This window comes from Halichoeres trimaculatus, unplaced genomic scaffold (assembly GCF_033239565.1).
Source record: "Halichoeres trimaculatus isolate MK-OKI-2021-1 unplaced genomic scaffold, fHalTri1.1 fHalTri1_scaffold_8, whole genome shotgun sequence".
In the NCBI taxonomy this organism is placed as follows: domain Eukaryota; kingdom Metazoa; phylum Chordata; class Actinopteri; order Labriformes; family Labridae; genus Halichoeres; species Halichoeres trimaculatus.
The window spans coordinates 31,923,545-31,937,877 of record NW_027437186.1 but is presented as its reverse complement, the minus strand read 5'-3'; the positions used below and the strand labels follow the sequence as shown (position 1 = coordinate 31,937,877).

General features: G+C 39.2%; 1 long non-coding RNA gene across 1 annotated transcript in view; it reads right to left on the bottom strand.

Annotated features, from left to right (window-relative positions):
• LOC141794669 (uncharacterized) overlaps nt 1–13,549 on the bottom strand; it is a 41,703-nt gene extending 28,154 nt beyond the window's left edge. The window contains exon 1 of the long non-coding RNA XR_012598545.1: nt 13,318–13,549. This is a non-coding gene — a long non-coding RNA (uncharacterized LOC141794669). The remainder of the gene's footprint in view (nt 1–13,317) is intronic.
• Nucleotides 13,550–14,333: the final 784 nt, after the last annotated feature.

The following is a 14,333-nucleotide window of genomic DNA, read 5'->3' as shown; positions in this document are numbered from 1 at the left end:
CAAAGGCAGACAGACACACTTTGCATGGCATGCTTTGTGCTGTTTGGAGAAGCAGTGTGTTTTTCCCCTCACTTCCTAATAATCTATTCTGTTCAGCCAGCTGCATACATTGACAAATGTTTCCAGCATTAGGTATTTACCCGGTGAAAGGTAATAGATGCAAGGGTTTAAAAATGCCTGCTGCAAGAAACAGCCAGCACAGGGGGCGAAAAAACATCACAATAGGGAACATTTGTCTCCTCTTTCCTGCAGGAATACTGTGAAATCGTAACGCTGTTTGTTTTAATATCAAACAGGATGATATAAATTTAAAATATTAAACCAGGAAATTAAAAAAAATCTCAGAATGCTTTTATTTTTACCTTTTTGGGTCACAAACATCTGAGCTGTTTATTTTAAAACTAGGAGAAAGTGTTACTCTGCAAAATATAGAGTAGAGCACAAACATACAAACTGAAAAGTCCTTTTTTTTTTGTATTACTTTGGCCTAATAGTGAAAAACACAGCTCATAATGGGTTGTTGAGGAAGCATTCAGTCTGTAATGTAAGGTGTAACTTCATTTCTAATAATCTACTGCTACTCATACTGCAAAACACATCAGATTTACTTCCATCTCTTTGTCTAATCTGCTTTGTCTTTAAAAAAAATGTTTGTAATTTCTTTATATCTCTGTCTGTCTGATTTGCATTGGTGCAGCATGTTCTTGGAGGCTAATGAAAGCTGTGACAGTGCATTAATGAGGCTGCGTATTTCAGCTCAACTCCACTTCCTGCGTTTACCTCACTCACTTTGTTCTCCCAGTCCACATTTCCTCTCCCACTCCTGTGTACTCTATCACGCTGTTAACATTACTCCCACTCCTTTCCTCTTATCTCGCACTTCTTAGAGACACTTTTATTAGCAACTGGCTCTCGGTTATGCTGGATTCTTAAATGTGAAACCATGTTGCTGGTTGGGTTAGGCACACAAGTTTCGATGCTGAGGGAGGCGATGAAAATGTCAAATCTTTGTTCTTCTGTGTGTGCTTTTTGTTATCAGGTGTTGAGTATGTGATGTACCAAAGTATTCAAAATGAAGCTACAATTAGAATTTCCATTGATGCTGCTCCCTAAAATAAATGTTCGACGTACTACTTACAAATACAGTCTATTTTCTATGAAAACACTGTTGAAACTCTGATTCTGACGATTACTGCTACAAACAGAATTCACTGATTCATAAATTCAACTCGTAGTAAAACACAAATGCACTACCAACCAACCAAAGGGATTTAAAAGAACAAAAAGCCATAACGAACAGAGTTAAGAGTCAAAGAATCAGCCGGTGTTAAACACCGTACAGCCTCCTGGGATTAATGGATAACTCCAGTGAGAGACGCCTCTGTTCTTAGGCAAGACAAAATGACCACAGGCAGCCCAAGAATTTGGCGGTCAGTAACTGTGGCTGTTTCCCATACATATATTATTATAGCAATAGCAGCGGTGGTGATTGAATTTCTGACCTTTTGTTGAAATGGGAAAGAGGGAGGGGGTGCATTTCAATTTTTGTTGTGTCATTCATGTCTTAAAATAACTACAGGGATGAAAGATCAGGGCTTGATTCAATTACAGTGCTGTGTAAAGGCTAAAGATTACTGTATTCAACATGGAACCTCACTTGTACGTATCTAATGTTAATAAAGGGGCTGGTTTTAGACACTTTAAATGGTTTGAGGATAAGCAAACAGGGCTGCTCCGGTTAGCTCATATTCACAGCTACATGAATGCAACAGCGTGTTATTTTCAGGAAAATAATCTAAAAAATTAAAGCATGATGATTTAAAGGAGCTGTTAGTAAAGACAGGACTCCATATTTTGTTAAAATTCATTATCAAGATGACAAACCTGATACTGGTCTCCTTAAACCAAACAATCCATCCAACACTGGAGAAACTACAAGCGGCCAAACTAGAAAAGTTTGGTGCTGGAACCTGCCGGCTCTGCCAATCAATAGCAAAGTTTGCATTAAAAACTGCTGACAGCTGTGGGAGAGAGTTCCCACTTTCATCTCTCGCGGTCTGGCCCTCCAGCTAACCTCACCGTCACCCTCTCCCTCCTCAGACCTGCTCTCTTTATTAATCTTTGTCGCATCCCACAGCCCGACCCCGAGCTTTGCGGCGGCCGAGGTTTTCACTTATCGCTAAACTTTTACCTCATTTCATTTTTTTCTTTTTTTATCAAAGAGCACTTCATTTGATAGCCTTGAACCAGAGGTCCTCCACTCCCACGGAGGAGCCCACCCAGCAGCTCTGTCTCACCGTATCAACCTGTTTGCTGAAAGATGGAAAACGAGCTCGTCGACTGAAGAGTGTGAGTATGTGACAGAAAGAGGATTAGGTTTTTCCCTTGGAAATTATCTTCCTTCTGTAAAATTTAATTTTGCAGCAGCAGCAACTATCAGATACCCACATGAAATATTATTAACATTACATATCAAGATAAACTATCTTCCCACAAGAGCTATGCTTTGATTTTTAGCTGGTGTGAACTTTGGTCTTTTGTTCCTCTCTGGCGTTTTCTTGGTTGTGGGTCCCACTTGACAGTCACTGACCTGCCTCTGTAAAGCAGGTCTCTGCTGCCCCTTAGGGGCAGAAAAAGAGAGCAGATTCCAAGTCCCCCCTCAGCTAAGCAGGACTTTATGTTATAAATGCTGTCTGTTTAATGATTATTCACAATCAAAATCAGTTTTCATTCAGGGAGAGGAATGGTTAAACTTGATTTGAGGTGAAAGTTGTTGTTTGAGTCCTGAGCTCTTCTGTCAGCTCACAGCTTGGTGTTTGGTGTGTGTGCGTGGCAGATCTAATCCCATTAGTGCTGCTGATCCTGGGCCTCAGGATCTGTTGTGTCTCTATCAAACCTGCTTTATGCTTTGTCTGCTCTGCTTTAAATCTGTTTGTTGAGCAGCAGAGGTAAACAATCTTGTTTACGGGTCATACAGAAAAAGAGCAAGGAGAAATCTCCTCAGGCAGCTTACGCACCTCTTTTCACAGTTCAATTTGTGTTTATGCCAACAAAAGGCGACAAAGGCATGGGGTAAAATGTACTCTATCTGTGCAACAAGTCAGATGATGTACAGTATGAATTTATAAACTTAAATCCCAAGAAATATCATTTCCTGCCTTTTCTATTTGAATTGCATTTTAAAAACTAAATCAAAACAGTAACAAAACAGCAACAGCAACAAAACTGAGGGACTATTTCCATAACAGCCTTACTTGTAATTTTCAGGTAATTTGTGTTGGAAAATTGATTGATTCAGATTGTGGGATGTGATTTAAAAAAAAAAAAGAGTTGGCATAACTGGCTCCAGTATGGCACCATAAATAAATGGGAAGAATTTTTATTAAAGAAGAGTTTCTAGGAATCATTTGAAAAGTGGAAAATGATATGTTGCAGTCATATCTACGTGTAGAGGTAGGAGATGGATAAAATGTTTGAAAGTTAACTGCTCTTTATATGATAACGAAAGTTATTTTGGGGATGTCAAGTGGTAAAAAAAATCAATATTATTGATCTAATTTTCATGATAATGTTCATGAATCTTTGGAAGGATGGTCTCTGAAGTGGCACAGAGGTGGTGGCTCAGGGTTTCAATATTTGTCTGGTTGCAGTTTTGTAGAGTTGAAGGAGTTTTTTCCAAAACAAGAAAGAAAGAAAAAAAATTTCAGAGGTGAAATGTGCGAGACTTAAATGACCCTACTGTCCTGCTGGTAAAATCAAGTTGTCGTTCTGGGAGAAAGCTGAGGCTGGAGGAGCTGATTTTGAGATCTGAACTGAAGCTGTTCTTTGGAAAAAAACAAACAAAAAAAAACAGGTCAGTCATAGATCACAGGTTTATCTTCAGTTTTAAGAGTAAAAGAAAGTGAAACCCTGGAATGATCAAGAAAAGATTTTTGCCCTGTTTTATTAAAATCATCAATTATTAGAACTTTGCTATTTTTTTAAGCCATTCTTTGAATTCTGACACATATTAATATTGTTAAATACTAGACATGAGATGATACATGCAGGTAATGTCCAGTTACTTCCAGTGGGTATTATAATGCTTTGGTATTCAGCCTCATTTTGGATGACCTCAGATGTCTAACTGTACAACACACAGTCCCAAAGAAAAGGTCTTTAGCTAAAAGTTTGAAGCCTCAGCGCGGTTATCTCCTGGGAAAAATGTGTCCTTTCCAATTAAGATGAGGGGTGGGCAACTGGAGGAGTTCGGGTATCTTAAGGAATAATTTATGAGAGAGGTTAAAAGACATTAACCTCCAATTATGTGCTGTGGCTACAGAAATGTGAGTGATGTCATGGACTCAAAAAAATCTTATATTAAGTTACTATTAAGGTTGGCTTACCTTCCTGGATAAGATGGTTTATCTTAATTTGACAAATAAGTACTTCATCAAAAATATGTGTCAAGTCACATTTTTAGATTTAAAATAACTCATTTGTACTTTTTCATGTTTCCATGTTTCCTATTTTGCGCAACTTGATACTCAGCAGTTTTCCTGTGATAACCAAATTGAAAACCAAAAGGAAGTAAAAGCATTTAATATACCTGAAGGTGTTAAGTTCCCTTTTGTGAGGAGTAGTATGTGCACTTAACCTTCAGTCTCCCGCCACAGCCCCTTTGGGCTTGTTACCAAAGAAATATGTCTCCCCTATTCTCTCCTTGCTGAGGTTCCCCTTGGAACTTGTCAACGAGACAATGTGGAAGGAAGTGAGGGATAAAGTTGCCGGCTTCTCTTTCTGTGCTGTGTTTATTTGCTGTGTCAAGGACTGAGAGATTACACTGTTTCTACGCAGTAAGGAAGGATTTTGGTCAAGCATTTCCTCGGGCTAAAACATCACTTGAAGAGGCGAAGGGGGATTACTGACACCTGCATTAGGGATGAAAATCCTGACTTGGGCCCATTTGGTGGGAGATGAGAAGTCATCATTAATCATTTGAGTCGAGAGGCTATTTTCACCGTAAGGGCTTTGTTTTGGGCCGGGGATACGAGAAAGTATAAAACAGCTTTTCTGTTTTTCAAGTGAACAGTTGAGGCAGGATCTCATTTTCTGTTGGAACAAAAACCTGACTTTTCCTCTACTTCTGCAGCCATGTAAAGAAATGAGCACTTCTTAATGTAAATAGCCTAAAACTAGGAATGCACAGATATGAAAATTTTGGCCAATACCGATATCCGATATTAATATTGCTGTTATGGCTGATAGCAAATATTTACCAATATCAAGATTAGTTAAAAAAAAAAAACTGAGATTATCAACTTTGGAACATACTGAATATCATGCAAACTGAATTTTTAAATATCTTTATTTTCAAACTTGTTTTCTTACAAGTAAGGAGGTGACAGGGCCGCCATAAATCAAAAGTAACAGTGTTACTTTCCAGTAACTTTTGGATCACAAATAAGGATCACAATTAGGATCACAAATCAAAATAATATCCTGACTAAGTTAACTTATCAAACTTGACAGTGTTCCCCGCAACCAGGTGATTATCATTAACAGCATGTTTTAAACTCAAGTTCACCGTGAAAAAGTTAAACTCAAAGAATGGAGCGCAAGAGATGAACTTGATCAAAAAGGTACATTTTGTCTGTTTTTTTTTATCAAAAACAGGAAGAGAAACATAAAAGAGACATAAAAGAAGAGGGTCCACTCTTCTTGGGTAGTTTTTGGTGTTTACATAGTCATTGAAAACAACATTATTTAGGTCTTGAAAGATTATTCAAGATGCTCTGAAAATGGCAGACAGCTAATGAGTAAATGTAGGCCCACTTTTATGTTGGCCGATGCAGATATGTTAAACAAATTACCAACATTGGCTGCTACCGATATTGATACGGATATATTGTGCATCCCTACTTAAAACCTGTTATTATATAGAAGATTTATTCATAAACCACTAAGAAATCAAAGAAATGAACTCAAAAACCCATCAAAGGTAATAAGTAACCTACATTTTAAAACCTCCATGTAATACTAGTTATCATATCAGCATCAATTTAATCAATTGAAGTATTGTTGTTGGTTATCACCTGTCCTCTGTATTTAATCTATAGACGCCCACTCAGAGGCGGTGGGGAAGGTAACACTAACCCTCATGCTGTCACCGGCGTGATTGATCACCAGCAGATAAACATCAGATCAGGGAGAGAACAGGACAGACATTGATCCCCAGAGGAAGAGAAGACTTGTCACACCGGCATACACAAACCTCTGAGAAACATCTGTCAAAATAGAAACACGACAGAGAACTGTACCTCTGTGACTAACATGGGAACCCACAGACAGCTGTCAGTGGATAGATGCTGGTTGACGGTCAGGGAGTGCTCACAAGTCTGTTATTTAACTACCAACTCCAAAGAAGTTTAAGATGAACAGAAAAAGGAGCCACAAAAATGTAACTTCTCAAGCTAGAAATTCTCTTTACAAAATAAAGACAAACAAGCGACTAGATTCTGTGTGTGTCCTGTGTGGCGACAGAGATGAACTACTCCTGCCCTGAGGCACACCAAAACAACAAAAGAGGGCAAAAGTACTCCCCATTTTTTTGTTTTGGTAGCCCCAAAGTATCCCCTGCAGCAGTTGTGTCACAAACAGAACAGAAAACCATGTAAAAAATGTGTGTGTTTTTACCAAACGTCAGTCCAAACCAGCCACATGGAGCCCTCTCACCTGGCTGCACCCTGAATATGTTTTTCCTGTCATTAGCCACAGACCTCATGCGATGCCAAACTTAAGAAGGGAAGAAAGCGAGGAAAAGAAAATGAATGAGAAGTGAATGGTCAGTCTGACAAAAGGGGGCCAGCCTTGCGTCGACAGGAAGAAAAGCATTAGCGCCCTTTATGTGCACGGCGGCGGATTTCCGTGTGCTACACTGTCAGTGTATTTTCCCCTTAATTAAAACAGTCACAAGTTTCATTGAGCGGTGAATCAAAGGGTGGCTACACCATAAAGCAGACTCAACTCTGTAACCCTGAGTGTGTGTGTGCACATCTGTGAGTGTGTGTGTGGAGTTTGGGAATCGGACTAAAGCACACAGAGGGCCCGGGTTGTAGGGGATTTAAGCTTGTGCCCATTCCCATGGTCAGTCACTCAGGTCGGTCATTACTGTCTTGCCTAGAGATGAAAACATAGCGATTAAGAATTACTCGGAGGAAAACATGACCATTTCTTAAGTGCTTACCCATAACCCCCTGTCCCTGAGGACAGAAACAACTTCGGCTTATACTTTGGTTGCTCTTTGGTCTGATTTTATTTGCAGACTGTCGCTCACACAATATTTATTATAGCTCCTGGAAACCTGCAACTTTCAGTTTTTGTATTTAATAGTAAGCATTTAAAATGTGTCAATTCAAACCTGATTTTCCTACACAGTTTTAAAAATGGTCAAACCAGTAAAATAACCTTTTTTTGTAATCATAATGATTTTATTAGGGATGCACCGATGCTGATTGGTGGTATCGTTTATCGGTGTATCTGTGCCCCTCAAAGCTGAATCGGTATCAGTGGAAAGAGACCCATGTTGCTGATCTAGGCTAACAGCTCTATGCCTTTTTTTTTTTCTACCAGCGCTCTTTGAGACTTGATTTGAAATCTTGCTCTGATGGACTTGCTTTGTTTTCTGCTGCATTACCAGTCAACAGGGTATAAAAGTTTACATTTGAAAAGAACGTGTACATTTTGAAGCTTTTTTTGGCTGCATTTCATAGTTTTAATAAATAATAACTTCAGTAATTCTAAATACTCATTTTTTGCCTTTTACCCAAAACATTGACAGTCTTACCTAGTGTTCGGTACGTTTCACATTTGAAACCATATGGTACCGATGCCCGGTACCTGGCAATCGGTACAGGTACTCAACGGTACCAATTTTCAGTACTTTTTTGTGTCTATGTGGTAAAAAATGTCAATTTTTTTAATAATAATATATATATTTTTTTTTTTCAACTTAACAAATTTATTCTTCAATATATAACCTTGAAATGCTGTGTTCATGTCCAGCATGGAAAATCACCTACTCTTCCACTCCCTCACAGTCACAAGAATGCGTTTAGGTACCTGGTACCTATCACATGGTACCTTTTGAATCTACATGAATCGATACCCGGTACTTTTGTCATAACTCCGTCGGTACCTAAAAGAGTACCTAAATCGGTACCCATCCCAAATCTTACCTCACCGGAAGGCATGCAGATTATGATCATTTAAAACTGGTATCAGACTGGTATCGGTATCAGTATTGGTTGATACTAAAGCCCAGGTATCGGTATTGGTACCAGTATCAGTAATGGAACCACAAAAGTTGGATCGGAGAATCCCTTGATTTTATAGTTTTACTCTGATTTTTGTAGCTTCTTTATGAGTCAGCAGCACTGATATGATGTATTCTAACGTTTTAAAACCAAATTCTTGAAGCTGCTTGAAGATGCCTCTGAATGCTACCAAAGAAAAATGTTCATCATCTTACACCTGTAACCTTTTCAAACCAAAAGTAATATCTACAAACTGTCACTTTAACTCATCTCCCTATGAACCAGAGCAGCCTTCTCCAATGACAACCTTCCCTGTCACTCAGCAGAATAACAGAACCAGACAACAGCGGACTGAACTGTGGGAAGGGAAACCTTTCGCCCCACTCTGGTCAGTGTATGGGATCTCCTCTCTGCTGCTTTGTCATACTTGGTCTCTGGATCAGGAGAGCACCCGATCCCTAACGGCCTAATGACCCAACACTTTCCGCACCATTTCATTTCCTTGGTGGTGGAGGGGCAAACCTGCTCCTATGCTCTCCTCCTCATCAATTATAAATCAGTCCAATGTTTGAATAATTAAAAATTCAACATTATTTTTTCACTCCCACCACAAGACAAGCTCTGTGGGTTTTGTTGGGGAAGGGTGGGATTCCCCTCTCGTGTTCTCTCCAGGGGACTTTCAAAAAGATCAGAGGGCCTGAATTATGCAGGGAGGATACATAACGGCTGAAATTGCTAATCATAGCTCATGCAACTTGAGAAAGTTGAGTTGACTGATTGACAGCAGGTTACAGAGTGTAAGGTATCAGGAAAATCTAAAGAGTTTTCAATGGGGGGTTCACAGGTTTTATTAGGTTGGGGTGCACCCATCACTCAGATGAAGGTGAACAGATGAGCAGAGTGACATCATGCTAATGATATTTCCTTGTAACTGGCTGCAGTACTGATCAGATTTAAGACAAAGTGATTCATGTTCAGTTAAAAAAGCACAAAAAACCTTCACAGCTTTGATTACTGAATGTAATACATAATCAGTTTTCAAATCAACGTAAAGTATGTCTGTAATACTTGATTTATGAAATAGCATGTAGCAGGATCATCTCAGTTTAGACTGCAGTGGTGGGATTTTATCAGGTCCAGAGTTTCAGTCCCTGACATTGGATCTCTAGATTGAGCATCAAGAAGTCAACAAGCTACACACTTTAACCTTTGTTTCATGAAAGCCTGACAAATCCTAGCTGCTTCTCCCAAATTCACTGACAGATTATGAAGTAAATAGAAGAGCTTGGTATAACTAAGTGGAGGAAACATCATCACATGGTGTCACAGGGTATATGCTGAAATCCTGAGGTTAAATTCAATACCTTTTAAAGACTTTTTTAAAAAACCTTTCAAAAAATCTCAAGACCTCATTGCGACTTTAAGCTGTTGTTAGCACAAGCTGAGAAGGAATAAAGCTCGAAAGAATAAATGAAACCAAAGGCAGGTTAATAAACATTTCCATTCCCACAAAACAGTAACAGCAGTTATTCAAGGCAAACTTGCAGAAAAAAAACACTAATTTTATTTCATCATTGTCAAAATTTAGGACATGTGATTGAGATTGTGTTATTTGCTTTCTATCAGCGTTACATACGGACAGCTACTAAACTACTGCACAAACTGAGTTTGTTGTCACATTAGCCTATGGATTTGTTGGGCTGCTAGCCCTACGCATAGCCTGCGCCTCACAAAATTACTACTTTGCTTGTTGTCATGTCTCAAACAACAGCACTACGGAACTGTATTGATAAATAACTTATCTCATAGCGTTGTATCCAGTAAAAAGGTGATTTGAAGAAAGAAATTTTTTTCCAAAACAACTGAGATCAGGGGAAGCTTTCTCTGAATCGTAAGAATCCAAGATCCCAGGTCATCAAAAGTTTGAGAAATTTTCTCAGGAGGCTTGAGAAACTCTCATGATCTAGAGTGAAATATTTTGAGATGCTAAAGCTTTTTCTAGATCCTCACGCTGGTCTGTGATGAGTGTGACAAGCAGAATGATCGTCCAATCACCAGGTGTGGTTAATTTTGAAGGTTCAGGCTAAACAAACAACGACTAAAATGAAGAACTTAAATATGAAAAAACAAACTTTTTCGACAAAAAAATCTGATTTTAGATTGTTGAACCAAAAATCCCAATACTAAGAAACAACAATCTTTTTCTCCCACCCCTAGTGTTGGTCATGTAACCTTTGAGATTTTATATATCCTCCTATGTTCGCTGTCTCAACATGTCCCACAAACCGCATCTTGCTCCATTCTTAAAAACAGTGGCTAAATGAAAAACAAAAAAGAACTGTAACAGTATTTTCTTTGTAAATCCAGGTCATCACACCGTTTACATTAATGACACGAACCTAAAGGCAGTCAGTAAACAGAAAAAAAGAGGCAAGTTGTTTGGTACTGTTTGTTGTCACTCTGCTCTCTGTCACAATGATGGAGTGTGTGTCTGACAGGTGCTGTGATTTCCCTGACCCCATTGTATTCAAACAACAGAGGCTCCTCACACAGGAAGAGCAGAGGAAATAATGGTACAGGTGAGTTTGGGAGAATTTACCCTCCAGGGCTGTTCACCTGGGAGTTCAGGGGTTTGTTTGTTCCTTTATTACAGCCAGTAGCATTTTCTTATTATAGGCAGCTTTAAAAGTGTTTGACTTTCCCCACAAGGGAGTGTTTACTACTTTGGTTTGAGTCAGCTTATATGGAGAGAATTTATCTTTTTAACTGCCATTTGCAGAGTTTTACACTCTCCTCCTCATAATAAAAAATAAAACTGAAATTAAGTCGTCTTTGGGCCCTCTTTTCCTGATTTTGTCTCTAGCTGTAGTGCAGGTGTTAGTCGTACGATGTTACCCATGAGAGACTGCTCTATGCCGTTCTAGATTAGTGAGTAAGGGGACATGTGTGTTAAGTCCATGCCTGTCATTATTTGCGGATTAGTCCTGGCCTGCACCCTCTTTGATGTGGACATCTTTCACACTTCCGTCCCATTGAGCTCTGGGGACGCAGTGAAGGATACAGGGAGAGGCCAACAATGGACTGAAGAAGAACAGGCATAAGCAGGAGTCATTTTCTGCTTTGTCTCGAGCTGCAGGAAAAACTTCCTGTAATGAGGAAGATAAAACTGCACAACAATTACCGCTGCACATGTGAGCGATCACCTGAGAGAGACCCCACACATATGCAAATGCACATATGCCTGCATGCATATAGAAGATACATATATGAATCTCTGCACGCCCCTGTGCCCACACACAAACATATTGTACAAAGTGATATGTCCTCTGCACACAAGAACACACAGGCAGGAGACGATCCCGTGGGGTCTACTGCCCTCTGCAGGACACAAAAGGACAGAGCTCTGTAAATCACAGCACAGCTTTTCAAATCATCAGACTTCTCTCTGATATGTGGCACCAAAAATACAAAATCAGCTGTAATTCCTAACACAGACAGCAAAAGATCAGTTAAGTTCAAGGTTTTTTTGAGCCAATTCCTGTTATGGATGTTCTCAGAATCAGCATATCTGTGTACACCAGCACACAGCTGAGTGAAGGAGGCTTTAGGAGCCAAACACAAGGCTTCTTTCAGGCACAAATGCTCCAGAGGCATATGAGGGCACTCAGTGTTCCACCCCAACCACAGGATTTATTTACCTACCAGTGAGGGCCAGCCAGTAAGAGGAGATGGAGTGTGCTTAGAGCAAGGTAGGGCTGCAGAGTATGTAAGTGTGTGTATGTGTGTGTTTGCTCGAGGGGTGGAGAGTCTGACCTGAGTAGAGCAGTGATTGTGTGATACAGGATAGCTTAAGATAGAAAGTGGATGTCATGATCCCAAAGAAGGTAAAACCAAGTCACTCACCCTAAAAAACATACATTCCATTTTAGGGTGGAACAAATCAAGATACCTGTGTGTGTTTATCTTTCCACTCCACCACCATTTACTGTCAAAACCACCTAATGCAAGACGACCAAGGTGAGACATGAGAGTTGTTCAGGCGAGGAGGAATATGGAAGAGAGCCAAAACATAAAAATTAGATATGGGGGTGGGTTTCCTGTTGTTTTTGCCTTCTCTCCTCCCTTAAAACGCACAAATGGTCATTCAGTCTATGAGCAAACAAGTACATAATGCGCATCTGTTGACACTGCAGTTTTAGGACATGCCAGTCCAAACTAGAGTCATATTTTGAACAAGTACTGCCAAATTTTACTGTATTATTAAAGTGAAATATTTATTATCACAATCATTCATTTGTGTCAGCACACAGGTGAAGCTGTAAACAAACTAGAGAATACAATCAGGAGGTATTTTGACATGTAGGGAGTAAAAACTGAATCTGTGAGCAACAGAAGGCCACAAACCCCCAAACCACACTCCACCTTTCTTTCATTATCACAGTTGCATGTCGTTTACAAGGTTTCATTAGCATGGACAACACAAAGGTTTTCCCTAATAAATTCCTCAGGTACCTCAACATCGTAAAACATCAAAGTAAAGCTCTGAAACTAGGCACTTCTGGAAAAAAATGTAAAACATCTGTATGACGTTTAAGCCACAGGTAGGTAAAATGAGCCTCTGATCAAAAAGGTGATGAACTAAAAATAAACCTAACTAAGTTTTGAGATTTTTGGAAGACTGTATCAAAGATAACTGTATTGGACACTTGAAAAGGTTGTGCCGCTTGCATACAGTATTTAAGGTAAGGTTAAGAGAGGAACGTTATTATCACGAACAGACGTGTCAAAATGAAAAAAAAAAAGATGATAACATTTAAAGCAACAATTAGTTCCTTTTGGCATTTAACTGTGTTTGGTTATTTGAACTTTCAATTTTATCTTCTCATAAAAAAGATTACCGTAAAGTTTAAAATAGAGAGGCAAGCAAGTTTGGAAACAAACTATGCTGTCAATTCGCAACATGGCGTGAGTTGTACTTTCTATTAAAACCGTCGTTACCTGTTGTCACATGCTGAGAGCTCACCTGAGTGTGTATCCCACATCTTCTGTTGCTTCTTGTCGTCGCTGACTTTCCTTGACTTCATCTTTTCGGACAGTTTAGGTCCGCGTGGGGTAGCTGGGTTTGGCACGTGCATCACAGACAACTACAACATCCGTTAAGTTAGCTAACAGGTAAGTACGCTAAATTGAAGATTGAGCTAAACTGATATGCCCCTAAGTATTTTACAAAATATAACGTCAGCCTTGTGAACTTCTTTTTGTCAGCCCTTTTGGTATCATTTATTCCTCCATTCCTGTGTTCATTTACGGTACAGTCGGTTGTTTTGGTCGTAAAATCGGTCAATTTCCCGATCCACTAATGACGTCACATGGACAGGTCTACCTGAAGGGATTAATGGGGGGAGGGTTTAATAGATCAGACACCTGCTATGTCTGTATACCAAAATACAGTTTATATACTAAAATAAGACAATGCACAACAGAGTTCCTTTCCAGTGGGACTCAGCTTTATTTCATAACTCCTCACAATTGTGAGAATAGCACTAATCCTGACCTCCACTCTTTTAGAGGGTTTTGTCTCCTTCAGTTAATCAAATATCAACAGGAAATATTAGCCTACATGTCTGTCTTGCAAGTAAATATTGCAGAATTGTAATATTATATTATTACTATTGTGGCAGCTCATTCCATAATCATCAGTTGTGTTTCCTAGCCCCAGCATCTTAACGAACACGCTTATGTTTTCTGTCAATTTCTTAACAGACATTGCCAGAAAAACAATTAAAGAAATAGAAACTGGCCGCACCTGTATGACCCTCAAATTTCCACCAAGGGTGAAAATTGTTTTTAAAAAATGAAGCCTAAAGTGCTGAAAGCTGCAGTTCACCGGTGATCCACTTGAGGCTGGCTGCAGAAAAGCTGAAAACATGTACACCAAGCCGAAAAGAAAATAACCAAATAATAGGTGAACAGCCTGATGTAAAAAAAAAAAAAGAAAATAAATAAATAAATAAATAAATAAATAAATAAATAAATAAA